At 36.4% G+C, this 20,884-nt stretch overlaps 1 protein-coding gene across 8 annotated transcripts in view; it reads right to left on the reverse strand.

Moving 5' to 3' along the window:
* The window catches only part of ALB (albumin), a 134,360-nt gene that overhangs the window by 109,885 nt on the left and 3,591 nt on the right, over positions 1 to 20,884 (reverse strand). For 3 of the 8 annotated variants that reach the window (XM_035004826.1, XM_035004824.1, XM_035004828.1), the window contains one exon: positions 17,256 to 17,356. The exons of the other annotated variants lie outside the window; for them this stretch is intronic. The gene's annotated coding sequence lies outside the window, so the exon portion shown is untranslated. Of the gene's footprint in view, positions 1 to 17,255; positions 17,357 to 20,884 lie in introns of those variants that run through there. 8 annotated transcript variants of the gene reach the window in all.

Below are 20,884 nucleotides of genomic sequence, written 5' to 3' on the forward strand. Positions count from 1 at the left end.
CAATCTACACATTCAATGCAATCCCCATCAAAATACCATCCACTTTTTTCAAAGAAATGGAACAAATAATCCTAAAATTTGTATGGAACCAGAAAAGACCCCGCATAGCCAGAGGAATGTTGAAAAAGAAAAGCAAAGCCGGCGGCATCACAATTCCAGACTTCCAGCTCTGTTACAAAGCTGTCATCATCAAGACAGCATGGTACTGGCACAAAAACAGACACATAGATCAATGGAACAGAATAGAGAGCCCAGAAATGGACCCTCAACTCTATGGTCAACTAATCTTCGACAAAGCAGGAAAGAATGTCCAATGGAACAAAGACAGTCTCTTCAACAAATGGTGTTGGGAAAATTGGATAGCCACATGCAGAAGAATGAAACTGGACCATTTCCTTACACCACACACAAAAATAGACTCCAAATGGTTGAAAGACCTCAATGTGAGACAGGAGTCCATCAACATCCTAAAGGAGAACACAAGCAGCAACCTCTTTGACCTCAGCCGAAACAACTTCTTCCTAGAAACATCGCCAAAGGCAAGGGAAGCAAGGGCAAAAATGAACTATTGGGACTTCATCAAGATAAAAAGCTTTTGCAAAGCAAAGGAAACAGTCAACAAAACCAAAAGACAACAGACAGAATGGGAGAAGATATTTGCAAATGACATATCAGATAAAGGGCTAGTATCCAAAATCTATAAAGAACTCATCAAACTCAACACCCAAAGAACAAAGAATCCAATCAAGAAATGGGCAGAAGACATGAACAGACATTTTTCCAAAGAAGACATCCAAATGGCCAACAGACACATGAAAAAGTGCTCAATATCGCTCAGCATCAGGGAAATCCAAATCAAAACCTCAATGAGATACCACCTCACACCAGTTAGAATGGCTAAAATTAACAAGTCAGGAAACGACAGATGTTGGCGGGGATGCGGAGAAAGGGGAACCCTCCTACACTGTTGGTGGGAATGCAAGCTGGTGCAGCCACTCTGGAAAACTGTATGGAGGTTCCTCAAAAAGTTGAAAATAGAGCTACCATATGATCCAGCAATTGCACTACTGGGTATTTACCCCAAAGATACAAAAGTAGGGATCCGAAGGGGTATGTGCACCCCGATGTTTATAGCAGCAATGTCCACAATAGCCAAACTGTGGAAAGAGCCAAGATGTCCATCGACAGATGAATGGATAAAGAAGATGTGGTATATATCTACAATGGAATATTATGCAGCCATCAAAAGGAATGAGATCTTGCCATTTGCAACGACGTGGATGGAACTGGAGGGTATTATGTTGAGTGAAATAAGTCAAACAGAGAAAGACATGTATCATATGATCTCACTGATATGAGGAATTCTTAATTGCAGGAAACAAACTGGGTGTTGTTGGAGTGGGGGGTGGGGTGGGAGGGATGGGGTGACTGGGTGATAGACACTGGGGAGGGTATGTGCTCTGGTAAGCGCTGTGAATTGTGCAAGACTGTTGAATCTCAGATCTGTACCTCTGAAACAAATAATGCAATATATGTTAAGAAAAAAAAAAGAAGAAGAAGAAGGTAGCGGGAGGGGAAGAATGAAGCGGGGGAAATCAGAGGGGTAGACGAACCATGAGAGACGATGGACTCTGAAAAACAAACTGAGGGTTCTAGAAGGGAGGGGGGTGGGAGGATGGGTTAGCCTGGTGGTGGGTATTGAGGAGGGCACATTCTGCATGGAGCACTGGGTGTTATGCACAAACAATGAATCATGGAACACTTCATCTAAAACTAATGATGTAATGTATGGGGATTAACATAAGAATAAAAAAAAAAAAAAAGCAGCCAGAGGAAAAAGACTATCACATAAAGGAGACTAAAGATAAAGATGAGAGTAAATTTCTTATCAGAAGCAATTCAAGCTGATTATCTCAGCAGTCCTTGCAACAGCTATGAACTCTCTGCAGCTTTTTAGTGTTCATCAACACAGACTCCAGTGTCCTGGTCCACATAGGACACCCATATCTTTTTCATCGAGGTGACAAACAGCCACAGTAGCCAGGGACCTCCCAGAAAGGGAAATGTTGCTGTACCTCCCTCCCACAAAGAAACTACTGTGTCCTTCCACAAAACTGGGGCTGCCATCCTCCCCACAACCTTGCAATTGCCCTGCACCCAACATTGGAGTACCTAAATATATAAAGCAAACATTAACAGATATGAAGGGACAAATAGACAGCAATACAAAATAGTAGTGGACTCAAGCTCCCATTTTCAACAATGGGTAGATCATCTTGACAAAATCAACAAAGGAACATCAGACTTGAGCTACACTATAGAACAGATAGGCCTAGCAGACCTACACAACATTGTATCCAATAGCAGCAGAATACACATTTTTCTCAAGCGCATATGGAACTTTGTCCTAGGCCACAAAACAAGTCTTAACAAACTTAAGAAGAGTAAAATCATATCAAGCCTCTTTTTTGACCACAACATTATGAAACAAGAAATCAGTAACAGGAGAAAACTGGAAAATAGAAATTAAACAATACACTCCTGAACTACCAATGGTTCAAAAAAAGAAATCAAAAGAGAAATTTAAAAATATCTTAAAGCAAGTGAAAATGGAAACACAGCACAGCAAAAGTTATGGTATGTAGCTAAAACACTTGTAAGAGGGAAATTCATAGTGATAAATGTCTACATTAAGAAAAAAAAAAAGAAAGATCACAAATAACCTAACTCAAGGGAACTAGAAAAATAAGAACTAAGCCCAAGGTTAGCCAAAGAAGGAATTAACAAAGATCAGTGCAGAAATAAATAAAATACAGACCAGGGGCGCCTGGGTGGCTCAGTTGTTAAGCGTCTGCCTTCGGCTCAGGTCATGATCCCAGGGTCCTGGGATCGAGCCCCAAGTCGGGCTCCCTTTTCCATGGGGAGCCTGCTTCTCCCTCTGCCACTCCCCCTGCTTGTGTTCCCTCTCTCACTGTGACTCTCTCTGTCAAATAAATAAATAAAATCTTTAAAATAAAATAAAATAAAATACAGACCAGAAAAACAATAGAAAAGATCAATAAAAAAGTAAGAGCTAGTTTTTGAAAAGATAAACAAAATTGACAAACCTCTAGCTAGAGTAAGATAAAGAGAGAAGACTCAAATAAATAAAACCATATATGAAAGGGGAGACATTACAAATGATAACCCAGAAACTAAAAATCATAAGAAACTATTATTAATAATTATATACGATTAGTAGTTAATAATTACACACCAACAAATTGGGTAACCTAGGAGAAATGGATAAATCCTTAGAAAGAAACAACCTGTGAAGACTGATTCATGAAGGAATAGAAAATCTTAACAGACCAATTATTAAGAAGGAAATTGAATGAATAATCAAAACTACCCAGCAAAGAAAAGCCAGGGACCAGATGGCTTCACTGGTGAATTCTACCAGACCTGAGGAGAAGGGAACACTCCCAAACTCATTTTACAAGGTCAACATCACTCTGATTCCAGAGCCAGATAAGAACACTACAAGAAAAGAAAACTAAAGGCCAATATCCTTGATGCATATAGATACAAAACTTCTCAAGATAAATAATAAATAAATAAATAAATAAATAAATAAATAAATAAAGCAAGCAGTATCATTTGAAGGTGGAATGTGATAAATTAAAGATATGTAATATAAACATTAAATTAACAACTAAAACTCTGTATCTCTTTATTGCAAATAATGAAGAGTCCTAGCTAAAAAGCCAATGAAAGCAATAAAATGGAATAAAAATTGAACAACTGTTCTAAAACAGAAAAATAAGAAAATGGGAAGAAAGAACAGATGGGACAAATGGAAAAAAAATAGTAAGACAATATAAATCCAAAGACATCAATAATCTCATTATAAATGGTCTAAATAATCTAAAATGAGAGATTGTAAGATTTGATAAAACACAAGACCAAACTATGTTAACATATAAGTTAAAAAGAAAAGGATGGGAAAAAACAAACAAACAAACAAACACCATGCTAACACTAATCAAAAGAAAGCTGGGGTAGTCACATAACTATCAGACAAAATAGATTTCAGAACAAATAATATTACCAGAGCTGGAAGAGGGCATAAAATGGACAAATTCTTTAAAATACACAAACTACACAAAACTCATTCAAGAAGAAATAGAGAACCTAAATAATTCTGTAGCTATTAAAGAAATTGAATTTCTAGTTAAAAACCTTCTCACAAAGAAAACACTAGGCCCATATAGCTTCATTGGAAAATTCTACCAAACATTTAAGCAAGAAATAATACCAATTCTACACAAACTCTTCCAGAAAATTGATGAGGAGGAAATACCTCCAAAATCACTCTGTGAGGACCACATTACTTATACCCAAACCAGAAAATGACATTATAGAAAAAGAAAACCTCAAATTTATCTCATAAATATACATGAAAAACATCTTAACAAAATGTTATCAAATCAAAAACAATAATATGCAAAATGGATAATACATCATGACCAAGTGGAGTTTATCCCAGGAATGTAAAGCAATTTTAATATCTAAAGCCAATTAATGTAATCATTGTAATAACAGCCTGAGAGGACAAAAAGATATGATCATTTCAATAAACACAGAAAAAGCATTTGAGAAATACAAAATCCAGGCTTGATAAAAAGTCTTGTAAAACTAAGAACAGAAAGGAACTTCCTCAACCTGATAAACAATATACATGAAAACCCTACAGTGATAAATTGAATGCTTTCTTCTGAACAAGAAAAGAATGTTTATCTTACCACTTCTAATCAACTTTGCACTGCTAGCTCTCATCAGTAAAATCAGGCAAAAAGAAGAAAAGGGAAAGGGGAAGGAAAAGAGAGAAAAAGAAGAAAGAAAGAAAGAAAAGAAAGAAAGAAAGAAAGAAAGAAAGAAAGAAAGAAAGAAAGAAAGAAAGAAAGAAAGAAAGAAAGAAAGACAAAGAAAGAAAGAGAAACAAAGAAAGAAAGAAAGAAAGAAAGAAAGAAAGAAAGAAAGAAAGAGAAAGAAAGAAAGAAAAAGAAAGAAAGAAAGAAAGAAAGAAAGGAAGAAAGGAAAGAAAGAAAGAGAAAGAAAAAGAGAAAGAAAGAAAGAAAAAGAGAAAGAAAGAAAGAGAGAAAGAAAGAAAGAGAGAGAGAAAGAAAGAAAGAGAGAGAAAGAGAGAAAGAGTGAGAAAGAGAGCAAGAGAGCAAGAGAGAGAAAGAGCAAGAGAGAAAGAGAGAGAAAGAAAGCAAGAGAGAGCAAGAGAGAGAGAGAAAGAAAGAGAGAGAGAAAGAAAGAAAGAAGGAAAGAAGGAAAGAAAGAAGGAAAGAAAGAAAGAAAGAAAGAAGGAAAGAAAGGAAGGAAGGAAAGAAAGAAAGGAAGGAAGGAAAGAAAGAAAAGAAAGAAAGAAAGAAAGAAAGAAAGAAAGAAAGAAAGAAAGAAAAGAAAGGAAAGAAAGAAAGGAAGGAAGAAAGGAAGGAAGGAAGGAAGAAAGAAAAGAAAGAAAGAAAGAAAGAAAGAAAAGAAAGAAAGAAAGAAGGGAGGGAAGGAGGGAAGGAGGGAAGGAGGGAAGGTAGGAAGGAAGGAAGATCCAGACTGGAAAAGAAATATAACTCCCTTTATTCACAGACAACATGATTTCTGTGAAGACAAATTATTAGATCTAGTATGAGAGTTTAGCAAGGTTGCAGTATATCAGATTCATATACAAATATCAATTGTATTTCTATTTAAAGTAGAATATCATTTCATGTGTTTATTATACATATTCCTTAGTGAATTGTCTAGTCAAGTATTTTGCCCACTTTTAGAAGGTAAACATATACCTACCATATGACCCAGACATTTGAAAACACTCCTAGTCCCATCTTAATCTCAGGAACCTGTGAATATATAATGTTACATGGCAAAGCGGACTGGGCAGATGTGATTAAGTTAAGGTTCCTGGAATGTGGAGCCTATCCTGAATTATCCACATGAGCCCAATGTAATAATCCAAGGATCTTTTAAAAGATAGAAGAGAAAGAGAGTCACAGGAGATATGATAATGGAAACAGAGGTTGGAGGGATACTTCTTAAGATGAAGAGGCCACAAGCCAAAGAATTCAAGCAACTTCTAGAAGCTAGAAAATTCAAGTAAACAGAATTCCCCCAGAGCATTCAGAAGGGATGAAATTCTGCCAATATCTTGGCATTTCAGAGAAACCCATTTCAGACTTCTGACCTCCAGAATTGTAAGATGATAAATTTGTGTTGTTTTAAGACACTGGGTTTGTGGTAATTTATTACAGTGGCAATGGGAAACAAGTACTCTTGACTTCTGAAAAGATTCTTCTTCTGATAGGAGTCTCTATCTTTACTTGAATAAATTTATATTTTGTACAAGAATGGAATGAAATTGAGAAGTTGCTTATTATTGTATAACATCTAAATTCAATATAATATTCAAAGAATCATAAAATAGAGATAATTTATTGAGTTTTGTCCTATAAAAATATTGATCAAAGAAATATACTATGAGGAAAGCAAAAAAGACAGTAACTGAAAATATTTGGGCTGAAATATTTATATATTTAATAAAACAAAATCTAACTTGAGAATATACTCCATTTGGAATAATTTGCTCTGAGTTTACCAGGTACCTATATTAACTTATAGAGAGAGTACTTTCCCAAAGAAAAATACTAAGAGCAACAGAGGACCGTCAATTGAGAGCATCAACAATTTTAAATTTGTTTACTACAATGTTAAAGAAGTTTAGAGATATTTTTATTAAAAATTACAAACATAGGGGTGCCTGGGTGGCTCAGTCGTTAAGCGACTGCCTTTGGCTCAGGTCATGATCCCAGGGTCCTGGGATCGAGCCCCACATCGGGCTCCCTGCTCGGCAGCGGGAAGCCTGCTTCTCCCTCTCCCACTCCCCCTGCTTGTGTTCCCTCTCTTGCTGTGTCTCTCTCTGTCAAATAAATAAATAAAATCTTAAAAAAAAAAATTACAAACATAGCACCATATTAAAATATATTCTTCACAAGCACTGGGGTTGGGGGAAAATGGGGGGATATTGGTCAAAGGGTATAAACTTCCAGTTGTAAAATAAGTAAATTCTGGTGATCTAATGTACAGCATGTGACTATAATTAACAGTAACGTATTGTATATTTGAAAGTTACTAAAGGGAGTAGATTTTAAGTGTTATTACTACCAACAACTGAAAAAGGTAATAATGTGAGGTGATGGGGGATGTTAGTTAACTTTATTGTGGTAGTCATTTTGCAATACAGACAGTCTCCAACTTATGATTTTATACCACTGACTTTCCGATGGTATGAAAGCAATACACGTTCAGTGGAAACCATACTTCAAATGTTGAATTCAATTTTTTCCCCAGGTTAGTGATATGCAGTACTGAATCATGTGACAGGGTGCCACAGCTCCCATCAGCCATGTAATCATGAGGGTAAGCAGCCAATATGCTTGCAATCATTCTGTACCAATATAGACATTCTGCTTTTCACTTTTAGTACAGTATTCAATAAATTATGAGATATTCAACACTATATTATAAAATAGGCTTTGTGTTAGATAATTTTGCCAAACTGTAGCTCATAGGAAGTGTTCTGAGCACATTCTAGGCAGCCTAGACTAAGCAATGATGCTGGGTAGATTAGGTGTATTAAATACATTTTTGACTTACAATACTTTCAACTTCGGGTGGATTTATCTGGATATAACCCCATTGTAAGTTGAGAAGAATCTGTATGTATGTGTATCAAATCATCATGTTGTATACCTTAAACTTAACACAATGTTATACATCAATTATATCTCAGTGAAGTTAGAAAAAAATAAGTTCTTCAGAAGTTAAAAAAATACATGGTATAAGGGACAGATGTAGTCAATAAACTGATGAAAATGCATGAATATGTATAGAATAATTATTGATCATTATTTTTAATATACTGATAGTCAGTATTAAGCAGTTTGTTTTTATTTTTCTCTAGTGTATCCAGATTTATTTTTGAAAATAGTTTTTAAACAGTCTATTTTATAGGGCCACCAATATAATAAAACTAATTTGTCAGTTAATACATGTTTTAAATTATTATATAATTTTAATTTTTTGATGCTCTATTTCATTCTTAAAAGTGTCTAAGTCTGGCCAATAAATTGTATAGTCCCTCCAGGCATTAGGTGTAATAGTGAATGATTCCATCCCACTGCCACCCCTTTGTTCTCAGACCTATGTGTTCTGTTACTGGGAGAAACAGTATTTGAATCTTGTAAGACAGTATTTCCCAACTTGTTCCATGTATCATAAATGAGTTCTTCAATAGATCATTCCACCATTCTATAAAGTCATTGCTTTATAGTTCAGTAATCACACAGGTTTATAAACCATTTAAAACCAGTGATCACATGGTTGTTATCCTTTTGCTTTAGTTCATTTACAGTAAAACTAGTTCTTTGGTCAGATGCAATGTTGTGTGAGGTTCCCTAATGGGGAATGAGGCATTTTGTCATTTTATAAATAGCGTTGCTAGAGGAAGTATGGCAAGCAAGAAAGACAAATACAGCTGCACAATAATGACCCATTCTATGAGGACAAATTAATGCTACTTCCGTGATAGAAGAAGTCAAATAAAATCAACCTATTACCAGAGGCCGACTGGTCCCCCTGGTATATGATGTTACAAATGTACAGCATTGGCTCTCTACTGCTGGCAGATTAGGCTCCCAACTATAGCAATAGACAGGTCAGCCTTGCAGTAGAGAAGTCCATGTTGTTCTGAGATCATAAATAACTTCTATCTATCTCTGCCATCATGATACTTTGTTCAGGGAACAATTGAACAAGCACTGCCTAACTGGGGAAAAAACCTAACTAACTGGTAGCCACAGAAGAGGTTATATTGGCTACCTACTTAATGATAAACCTCCCCGGGTGGCCTCTTTTGTTGTTATTGTTATTGGTATTTACATGAGATAAAGTATCCTCACACTTGCAGGATGCAGGAGTTCCATCTGCATATTGTTTCTCCAAGTTTATTTATCCTTCAATCTTTCAGTCTTGTTTTTCCCATGTCCCTGTCTGTCCAGCCAAACTATTAACCATTGCCCATAAATAGGCATAGGACATCGCTTGGACAAAGTAAACAAATTGGAAAAAGAGATACACTGACCAAAGTTCTTCCCCTTGGAGAATTTTCCCTTCTGTGTGTATTTCAGTCACCTCTGAATGACTGTAATATTACAGCATTCTGCTTCTGGCAGGGGCCGGCTCATTTTCCAGAACTATCTGCAAACCAGGCTTGAATTTTTACTTCCTAAGTCAACTGGTAATAGAAAATTCCCCATGTAGTCACAAGTATGGGTTGATGGAATGGTGGCAATATAGAAACAGTAGGCAGCTGGTAATATGAACCACCTACTTGGTTGTGGTATTTACCAGTAGCTTCAGGACTAGCTTTGTTCCAATCTTCTATATGTCACTTCCAGTTGATTTTGCAGTGATTCTAGATGTATTCAGCTTTATGGCTTGTTAGATTACATAAAACCAAGTTTGTGATGGTTATCCAAGACCCCAAGTCCTTAAATTCTCATGGTAAGGTGTTAAGTCTCTACCAAGGCTCACAAAGCCAGCCAGGGACTGTTTCTCAAATGGAGAGTAGTTAATCATACGACATTGATCCAAAGCCTTAAGGGCCTACATTGTGATTCTCCTAATGGAGCTGGCCACAGGCTCCAAAGAGCATCTTCAACTGTTTTTGACACTTAATTACTGGTCATGCTACAGCATAGGCCAGCTAGAAATTTCTCTTGCTTTTGAGGACCTTTCAAGGTTGGTAATTTTCATTGAAGAAATTGAAGTAGTACATCCAATCATAGTATACATTACTTAAAAAGAATTCAGAGGCTCATCAGGTGTTCTATCTCTCTCTTACTGATATGGGTAAAAGGTGCAGAACTTTTCCTATGCACTGGAGAGAATATCTTAAGATGCTTAAGACTGCCTTATCCCCAGAAATTTCAGTGAGGTCACAGTTACCTGGATTTTCAATGGAGTTCATCTCCCATTCTCTGAAATCTAGTCACTAAGCCCAATGAGCACATCATCAAAGTAGTTGACCAGTGTAATGTTTTGTAGGATTACGAGATAGTAAATGGGAAAGATCTCTGCAGAATAGTTTGTAAGCCAGAGCTGGAGAGCTAAAATAGATCAATGAAAATACATTTGTGTTACCACAAGGTAAAAAACAAGCGCCTTCCGGAGATCTCTTCTTATCGAGATAGGGAAGAAAAGCCAGATTAGTAGCCTTATTCTAACTGCTAGAGGTTGTGTTGATTTGCTTTATTCAAGAAGCCATATCAGGGATGGCAGCTGTTACTAAAGTCACTACCTGATTATATTTACAGTAATCTACTGTTATTCTCTAAGATTCATCTGTTTCTATGTAGGCCAAGGGGGATAGATAAATGTAAATAAAAAGAAATCATTGACATCCCATCTTTTAAGTCTTCTATGGTAGCACTAATCCTGCAATTTCCCCAGGAATGCAGCTTTACTAATTTTGCTGGGGAGAATAGTTCCACGGGCTTCCATTTGGCCTTCCTCCTTAAATGTCCTCATTCTACAGGTTAGGAAGGCAATCCTGGTATTTCTACAATATTAAATATATCCATAAAAGAACTGGAGAATTAACAAGAGGATGAGTTTGTGAGCCATCATGAGGCAGACTCAAGCCCAAACTCTAATTTATCACCTGACTTCCATAAGCAACCCTTCTGACTGGTAGATCATAGTGGCATTTCAAGTCCTGGGGATTCAAATATGCTAAGAGTCAGTGTCCAGTAAATTCCTGAATAGTTCCCTTTTCCCAGTGCACAGGTATAGTATTGATCCACTACTGTTGCATAACAAATGGCTCCCAAATTCAGTGGTTCATACACTTATTCTTGCTTACATCAGTGCACGGGTCAACTGCTCTAGGCTGGATTAAATAGGTTGGACAGCATACAAAAACGCCATTTGTATCTTCAAAAATCCAAAAGGACCCACGGGTGGTGTTCTTCTTTTTTAGTGGTAAGTGTGAATAGACTTGCCTGGGTAGGTCTAGTGATCTCAGCTGGGCTTATTCCTATATCTGTAGTTTAGCTGAGGTTAGTTCTGCTTTATGCTGCAGGTTTGCTGGTGTGGGTTTCCTCCACTGTCTCTTTTCTCTTGGATCAGTGAGCTAGCTGGGATGTGTTCTCATGACAATGACAGAGGAGCAAGAAGTCAAGTAAATGTGTGCAACTGCTTGCATAAGCTCAGAATTGGCACAATGTTACTTCCATCTATATGATGTTGGCCAAGCAAGTCATATTGCTGAGGGGGCAGGAAAATACACTCTGGCTATGGTAAGGACATAGCAAGAATGTGGAGGGAGATAGAGGTGAAGAAATAGGGTGAAGCATTAATGAATGTCTATGGGTTCCTTATGGAAAGTAAGGAGAAAGATTTATACCATGTACCTGTGATACACGTATCTTTCTCATGTGACCCTTTCTTGGGGTTCTTAGATCTAGAGATTAGGTAGAATATGCAATATTCAATTTTTAAGTTTTATCAGGGCCACCATTTTGCATAATTCACAGGTGCACAATTCTCATTGTAGGGGGTCTTATGCTCCAGGAAACTCCATCTGTAGAGACTACAATGTAAATATTGCTAAGAGCTATGTGCAAAGTGGCAACCCTGGTTATTCTTGTGAGCTGCCTATCTATTTATTTTTAAATTTAATTTTATTATATTAATCACCATACATTATGTCATTAGTTTTTGATGTAGTGTTCCATGATTCATTGTTTGCATGCCTATCTATTTAAATCCTAAGGAGCTTCATGGTCAATTTGCCATTACCAAAGATCCTTTCATTCTCAATATCAATTGTAGGCTTACACTTATGGAAATCATACCTACCTTGCCTCTATTGCTTAAATGTTATAACTTGATCTGTGTTACTGTGGGATAACATCATTTTTATTAAAATCAGAGAGGCTTGGAGCCCTTGGGTGGCTCAGCTGGTTAAGTGTCTGACTCTTGATCTCAGCTCAGGTCTTGATCTCAGAGTTTTGAGTTCAAGCCCTGAGTTGGGCTCCACACTGGGTGTGGAGCCTACTTAAAAAAAAATCAGAGAGCCTCTTCATAGCACTAAAAAATTTTTTGGCCCTAGATGAAAGATACTAGAGTGCTGAGTTTTTTAAGACTGCTGACCCTTTTATCACTGCCTTCTCAATATCTTCCTGAAGGGTGTATTCTTTGGGCCTTTCTGGGAGAAGTGGAAAGTAGGAGAAAGAGTGAACATGATAAATCCATTCAAGTTTTCCTATTTCCTTAAGTCTTTCTATTCCTTCCTCTACATTTTGCTAAGGAAATTGTGATCTCAAATCCACATAACATTGTCCATCAGTGAAAACACATTTCAGTCACTCAAGCAAACAAATGATTATAACTACTCCAAAAGAATTATACATTAAATTAAAAATTCTGTATCAATAAATTTGACTCTGTAAGAAGCTCATTTGTTGTGATGAGCACCGGGTGACTTATGGAATTGTTGAACCACTATATTGTACACCTGAAATTAATATAACACTGTATGTTAAAAAATGATCCGTCCACTAAGGGATACTATCCAAAATATATAAATATATAAAGAACTTAGACAACTGAACACCAACCCCGCCCCCATATAATCTGATTAAAAATGGGCAGAGGACCTGAATAGACATTTTTTCAAAGAAGACACACAGATGGCTAACAGACACATGAAAAGACACTCAATGTCACTAATCTTCAGGGAAATTCAAATCAAAACTACAATGAGATATCACTTCACACTTCTCAGAATGGCTAGTTAAAAAAAAAAAAACACAAAACAAGAAATAACAAGTTTTGTTGAGGATGTGGAGAAAGAACCCTTATGCACTGCTGGTGGGGATGTGGTCACTGTGGAAAACAGTATGGACATTCCTCAAAAATTGAAAATAAAAATACCATATGATCCAGTAATTCTGATACCGGGTATTCATTCCCCCCAAATGAAAACACTAATTCAAAAAGATATATGCACCTCTCTTTATTGCAGCATTATTTACACTAGTCAATATATGGAAGCAACCTGTGTCCGCCCATAGATGAATAGATAAAGAAGTGGTACTCAGTTATGAAAAAGAATGAGATCTTGCCATTTGCAACAACATGGATGGACCTAGAAGGTATAATGCTAAGTGAAATTAAGCCAGTCAAAGAAAGTCAAATATCATATGATTACACTTATGTGGAATTTAAAAAAGAAAACAAATGAACAAACAAAGAAAAAAAGACACAGACTCTTAAATACAGAGAATAAACTAATGGTTGCCAGAAGGGAGAAGGGTGGGGGGGATGAGTGAAATAGATAAAGTGGATTAAAAGGTACAAACTTCCAGTCATAAAATAAATAAGTCACAAAGATGAAAACAGGCAATCAGTTTGTAATAATGTTACTTGGTGACAGAGGGTGACTACACTTACTGTGGTGAGCACTGAGTAATGCACAGAATTATTAATCATTATGTCATACACTGAAAACTAATATATTGGGGGCACCTGGGTGGCTCAGTCGTTAAGCGTCTGCCTTCGGCTCAGGTCATGATCCCAGGGTCCTGGGATCGAGCCCCGCATCGGGCTCTCTGCTCAGTGGGGAGCCTGCTTCTCCCTCTCCTACTCTGCCTGCTTGTGTTCCCTCTCTCACTGTCTCTCTCTGTCAAATAAATAAATAAAATGAAAAAAGTTTCATTTTAAAAAAAAATGAAAACTAATATATTGTATGTTAATTATACTTCAATAACTTTTTCTAACTTTAAAGAAAGGAGTGAGGGGGAAAATAATGGGTAATTATAAATTAAAGATTAAATATTTTGAAATAAAGATTATAATATAGAAAGAATATTTTAAAATTAAAATACTTTTTACTTAAAAAAGTAAAATGATCATTGATATAGTTGGAGTAATATTAACCACACCAATTCTACTGATTGCCCTTTTCCTTTGTTCCTATTTCGTCTTTCACACTTTTTCTGTCTTTTGTGGTGTTAACTGTGCATTTCATTTGATTCCATTTTCTCTTAAGTCTTAGCATATCAATTAATTTTTTCTTTTTTTTCTTTTTTTAGTGGTTTTCTTAAAATTTCCAACATACATTTAGAACTAATCCAAGCCCACTTTCAAATACCACTATACCACTTCATGGGTGGTGTGAGTACCTTTTAACAAAATATTCCTAATTCATCCTGCCCACCCCTTGTATCATTTCTGTCATTCATTTCACTTATACACAAGCTTATATATATATATATATACACACACACACCCTACACACACTCACACATTAGTATACATAAGCAAATACTTTGTTGGTATTATTATTTTGAACCAACCATTATCTGTTAGATCAATCAAGAATAAAAATTTTTTTTTATTTTTCCTTCAATTCATTCTCCAATGAATTTCTTTATGCAGATCCATGTTATCTATCTATATTATTTTCATCCTCTCTGAAGAACTTTCTTAAACAATTCTTACAATGCAGGTCTACTGGCAACACATTCTGTCAATTATTGTTTGTCTAAGTAAGTATTTCTCCTTCACTTCTGCAGGATAATTTTTCAGGGTGCAGAATTCTAGGTCAGTGGGGGAGTTTTTTTTCAATGTTTTAAATATTTCACCCCACTCTTTTTTTGCTTGCATGGTTTCTAAGAAGAAGGTGAACATAATTCTTATCTTTGCTCCCCTGTAGGTAAGATATTTCTTTCCCTTGCTTCTTTCAAGACTTTTTCTTTATTTTTTATTTTCTTCAGTTTGAATATGGTATGACTAGGTATAGTTTTTTATTGTTGTTGTTGTTTGGTTTCTTGGGTTTTTGTTTGTTTGTTTGTTTTTTGCATTTATCCTGCTTAGTGTTCTCTGAGCTTCCTGGATCTGTAGTTTGGTGTCTGACATTAATTTGGGGAACTTTCTCAGTTATCATTGCTTTAAATATTACTTAAACCTTTCTCTGTTTTTTTCTCCTGGCATTCCCATTACATGCATTTTCTACCCTTTGTAATTGTCCCACAGTTCTTGGATATGCTGTTCTGTTTTCTTGTTTGTTGTTTTTTTCAGTCTTTTTTTCTCTCTGTTTTTCAGTTTTGGAAGATGCTATTGTCATAACCTTGGGCTCAGCAATTCTTTCTTTAGCTGAGTCCAGCCTACTTATGAATCCAACAAAGGCGTTCCTCATTTCTGTTGGTGTTTATTTTTTTATTCCTTCATAGAATTTTCATCTCTCTGCTTACATTATCGATCTGTTGTTGCATGTTGTCTACTTTTGCCATTAAAGGTTTTAGCATATAATCATATATTTTTGTTAAAATTCTTGGCCTAATAATTCCAACATTCATGCCATATCTGACTCTGGTTTTGATGACTGTTCAGTCTCTTCAAACTATTTTTTGGCTTTTAGTATGATTGCAGGTTTTCACTGAAAGTGGACATGATATACTGGGTAAAAGGAACGTAATAAATAGGTCTTTAGTAATGCAGGATAGGATGTGGGGGAATGGTTAGTGTTCTGTAGTCCTATGATTAGGTCTCAGTCTCTGTGAGTTTGTGCCACTGTGAACTTCAATAGTGCTTCTTAGCTCTCCCCTTCTCACTCCACCTCACGTGGGACAGGATGGCTAGAGTGACCTGGCATTAGGTTAGGCTCTGATAAAACCCCAACGGGTTAGGTTTTGGTAAAATACTTTCTTCTGAGGACAGGCGTTGTTAGGAAGAACATAATGCTCCAGTATATTTCAAAATGGTTATTTTTGAAAGTAATCAGTAATATTAAATTTTCCTGCAATAGTCACTGTGAGGACCTAGTAAGGCTCCTGGAGGTAAAACTCATCAAAGCATGGGAGCCCCTATGATTGGATCCCCCTAGAGTTTTACACTCTCAGCTTCGTCCACACTAAGCCTCCAGCAACTTCCCAATTACACTTCAGGTTTTCCTACCCCAACACCAGTTGCCATGAAGATTTCTGCTCCAGTAAGTTGTGATTCTCTGTCCATTTGTCTGTGTCTCCAATTTTGGGGGCAGTGATTGGCTCTGTGACCTCACTTCTCTGACAGATCTAAGAAGAGTTGTTGATTTTTAGTTTGTTCAGCTGTTTACTTGTTTGTTGTTAGGATGGAGTGGCCACTTTTAAGCTCCTTACATGCCAGACTAGAATCTCTGCCTATTTTTAAAACTTATTGTTACATGTGAAAATATAAAAGACTGGTTATAATTTACTGTATTTTCTGGGTTAAGTTATGTGATATAAAATACTTGCATATTTGAGGATTCAAGGTCACTGGGAGAATCTCTTATATGTCAAAGTTTATTATACTATTTCTTGCATATAATGCACTCATAAACTATGTGCTTTTTAATGAGCTATACCCAGTGCTCTAAGTAGTGTATATCACATAGTAGTTAAAAAATGTCTGTGGAATAATCAGTAAATGAATGAATAAGTTCCTTGGGATTCTGTCTTGTATTAGCAGATCAAACTTTTTAACAAGCTCAATTTGTCCTGAGAAAGATACATGGCAGGAATTGTTCTAATTTTTAATATTTCTGCTAGTTATTAATATACTTGCTCGCTCTACATCTGAACTCTGAAAACGTTTCTTTTCTTTTGATGTTCAATTTGAAAGTAAAAAATTGGGAACTCACAAATCTCTACGTAGGAGTTGTTCTATGAAATAACCACTTTAGGTTCTCCAAACTAAGAACAAAAATTGTCAAACTAACAGACATAAAATGGAGGACAAAAATTAAATGTGTGTAGCTTATTTGTTTAATAACCAATAGTTAGTGCACATTATTTCATTGCAGATTATCCTTGGTATATTTTAAATCTCAGACTGGCTTTCTCTTGCTATACAGGAATCTTTAAGTTTTCCATTCCTATATTCCCCTTTACCCAACCTAGAACTACATGCTATAAGCAATATAATTTTAATTTTAACCGAAATAAACTTTAAGATATGAGACATATTTTTGGAAGAAAATTTAGTGTAAAATATAAATTCATTATCCAATAACATTTAATTAAATTTGAATTGTGTAGCAACTGTATTCTACTAAAGTGACCAGTAGTAATCACTATTTGTGCTAGATTGCCATCCCCCTAGCCCTCCGCTTAACTATTTCTTACTTGGCTCTGCTTCCAAGCAGTAGACTAAGAAAATCTTAAGTTCCAAAAAAGAGTGATCGGACGGTGAAAGAGATCTCAAAATCATGTCATATGAGGAGTAACTGAAAAGAAAGAAAGAGAAAACTAGGGTCATTGGATGGATAGCAATTAAAGGGAGGCACATTTTTGTCTCAACATTGGTCTCAGATTCCTTCACGTGGCCCACAATGCCCTGAATGATTTGGCTTTTGCTAACTTCTCCAGCGTCATCTTGCAAAAATTGTTCCATTCACTTCTTGTGTTTCAGCTCTTTTCACACAATTTGATACCTCCCCTTTCAGGACTTTTGTACATACACCACTTTGACCAGCAATATTCTCTATTTTTTTTGCCTAAGTGATTTCTACTATAGACCTCAGTTCAAACATTATTTTCTCAGGGAAGCCCCACCCTCAAACAAAAGTCCTAGGTCAGGTTTCTCTTTTAGTAGTTATTTCATTTATATGTCTCTCACATTAGACTATGTGTCAAGGTATAAGGGACCATGTTTGTGTTTTCACTATTTTCTTGCCTCACATGGCGACTAGTGCATAGTAGGTAGGGAACAGATCCCAGGTGGATTAATGAAAATCCATTCTTATGTTGGATAAATTGTCCATTTCAACTTAAATGCCAATATATATAAATGTATCATATATAATATCATATATTATATGTTATATATTATATGACTATATATTATGTTATATATTATTATATGCTATATATATGTATTATAATATATATATGTTTTTGAGAGAGAGTGCACGTGCATGACCTGGGGGAGCGGCGGCAGGGCAGAGGGAGAGAGATAATCCCAAGCAGGTGCCACGCCCAGTGCAGAGCCAATGCCAGGCTCAATCTCAAGACCCTCAGACCATGACCTGAGCCGAAATCAAAAGCCGGATGCTTAACCGACTGAACCATTCAGGTGCCTCCAAAACAGTTTTTGAAAAACCACCAGATGAGCTGGGATCATTCTTTTCTCTTTGTAATAAAAGCTGAAAATTAAAAAAAAAAAAAAAAAAACCCACCAGAAAATAGCAACAACAAAATAAAAACACGTAGATGACAAAAGTGAAGGAATAACACTGGATAATAGGAATTTGTATAAACTGTAGGGAATTGAAGAAAGTGTGCGTTATGTAAAGGCACTCAAAATTCAAAGAACTTTGAAATGCTGTAATGACAGAATACACATGTCCATATAATGGTTTTGGTTATAGATTAGTATTTTGCAGTGCTTGTATTAAAATGATATATCCATTATATATTCAATACAAATGATATTATAGAGAATACATAATGGCATGAAACTATGCTCATAAAATAAGTTTAAAATAGCATGCTTTTTAAATGTTCTACAATGAACATGAATTGTTTTTGTATTCAGAAATGAATTTTTACAAGGTAAAGAAGTAACTCAGGTTGCAATGTGGAGGATAAAATGGAGTAGACTAGGACCAGAGGCAGAAAGATTGACAATTGAAATAGTATGTGTGAAAGCGGGTAGAAGCCAAATTAAGGTAGTTGTTGTGAGCACAAAGAAAGTAATTAGATAGGAGGACATAGAATGAATAGGATTTGGTAATCTTAGATCTGTTTAGGTTGGAGATAAAGGTTAAGGAAACATTAGCTTAAACACAGTAATTCCACTGATAACCCTGAATCTAAATGGGTTGGAGATAAGGGTTATGAATTCATTAGCCTTAAACATGGTAATTGAAATGAGATTCCTTAGGGAAAGAATATAATATAGAATTAGGGCAGTGGCCTGAATCATGGGGAAAATTGTTCAGAACCTAGGCAAGAAGAGGGAATTATTTTATTGAGACCCCTTGGAAAATGGAACAGTTGATGTCAAATTCCACAACAGTCAGGTAAAGTAGGGGCTGAAAAGAGGCTAATGACTTTGACAATTAGGAATTAATCATAAATCATTACCTTCCTTAATAAAGTCAGTTTCTCCCAGGAAGGCAACTGAGGGAATGTCTCCATTGATGGTGTTGGTGGGGCACCTATAACTACTGCTTCAATCCCTGTTCTGTAAGATTCTCTAAGAATGGAACTACACCCCCCAGGGGACTACATTAGTCAGGGCTATTTTAATTGCAAATGAATAAAACCTACCTTAAAATAGCTTAAAGGAAGCTGTCAGGGGTGGGTGAGAGAAAAGGCAGAAGTTAGTGGCCACTTAATGGACAATGGATCTAATCCTGGATTTCAAATATTATCTGGACTCTACTCTATTGCTAATACCTGCTTTCTTTTGTCTTTGCTGTACGGTAAGATAGGCTCACTCCATGTTATGTCAGCAGCTCTAGCCTCAGTAAAATTTCATAGATAACTGGAAAGATTGACCTGGCTCATCTGCCTATCTTTATGACAAGGAAAAAAAAAGTCATATAATTGACAGCTTTATCAGGTAGAGAAAAGGCATTTCCTGAAGAGATGGACATACAAAAAGTAAGAGTTGGAGTCTTCTCCACAACATTCCATCCCTTGGCTACCTAGCATCTACACTTGTGCTTCTTCCAGTACATATAATTTCATAAATGTCCTAGCTTAAGACAATGTAATGATCCCATGGACAACTGAAATACTCTCCTGGGAAACATGCCAAAGTCTCTTCCAATTATTGCATCTTGCTTGAAAATCAAGAGTTCTGATGTGCATTTCTTTTGGTCAGGTCTGGATGTAGCTCTTTGTGGTACAACACGGTAAAGATAATTTTATTGGATAGTGGTATAAACTTAAAAGGTGAGTTAAGGGCACTCACACCGGGCTTGATCTCACAACCCTGAGATCATGACCTGAGCTGAAATCAAGAGTCCGACGCTTAACCAAGTGAGCCACCCAGGCATCTCAAGGGCACTTTTAATTAGCTAGTGGATGAGGTCCTTGGTCAGCTAATATAATGGTCCTGAGTTTGCTCTCTGAAAGGTGCTCCCTTATCCCTTACACAAAAGAGGGCATTGGAATTAAGCAATCACAGGCCCTTGTTTGCAAGAGTTGGTGTTTCTTTTTTTTTTTTAAGATTTTATTTATTTATTTGACAGAGACACAGTGAGAAAGGGAACACAAGCAGGGGGAGTGGGAGAGGGAGAAGCAGGCTTCCCGTGGAGCAGGGAGCCCAATGCGGGGCTCGATTCCAGGACTCCGGGATCACAACCTGAGCCGAAGGCAGATACTTAACGACTGAGCCACCCAGGCACCCCAATAGTTGGTGTTTCTGTCAATACAATTCTCTTGCAATCTTAGTTGGCTGCTGGTCACTATTCTCATTTCTCCTGTAAGATTTTATCTGGTTGCTAGAGGTAAGTTCTTTACCATCATGGCATTGGCAGAGGGAAATATGGTTTGCTTGGTGTCTAAATTTGTTGCTGAAAGGTCTGTTGTTGATACAACTTATAATCTACTCTCTCAGTCAAACTGTGATTGTTTTCCCTCTGCCCTTACCTCAAAATGTATGGATATTAGTGTCTTCTCAATAGGATCCTCTATCCAATCCATGGATTCATAGCACAGCCTCTGCCGTGAGTTTCCATCACCCTGTCCTGCAAGCAGTTAGGCTTATTGTGAACCAAGTTTACATACCTCTTAAGAAATTC

This window comes from Mirounga leonina, unplaced genomic scaffold, assembly GCF_011800145.1.
Source record: "Mirounga leonina isolate KUSES-001 unplaced genomic scaffold, KU_Mleo_1.0 Mir_129, whole genome shotgun sequence".
Classification (NCBI taxonomy): Eukaryota; Metazoa; Chordata; class Mammalia; order Carnivora; family Phocidae; genus Mirounga; species Mirounga leonina.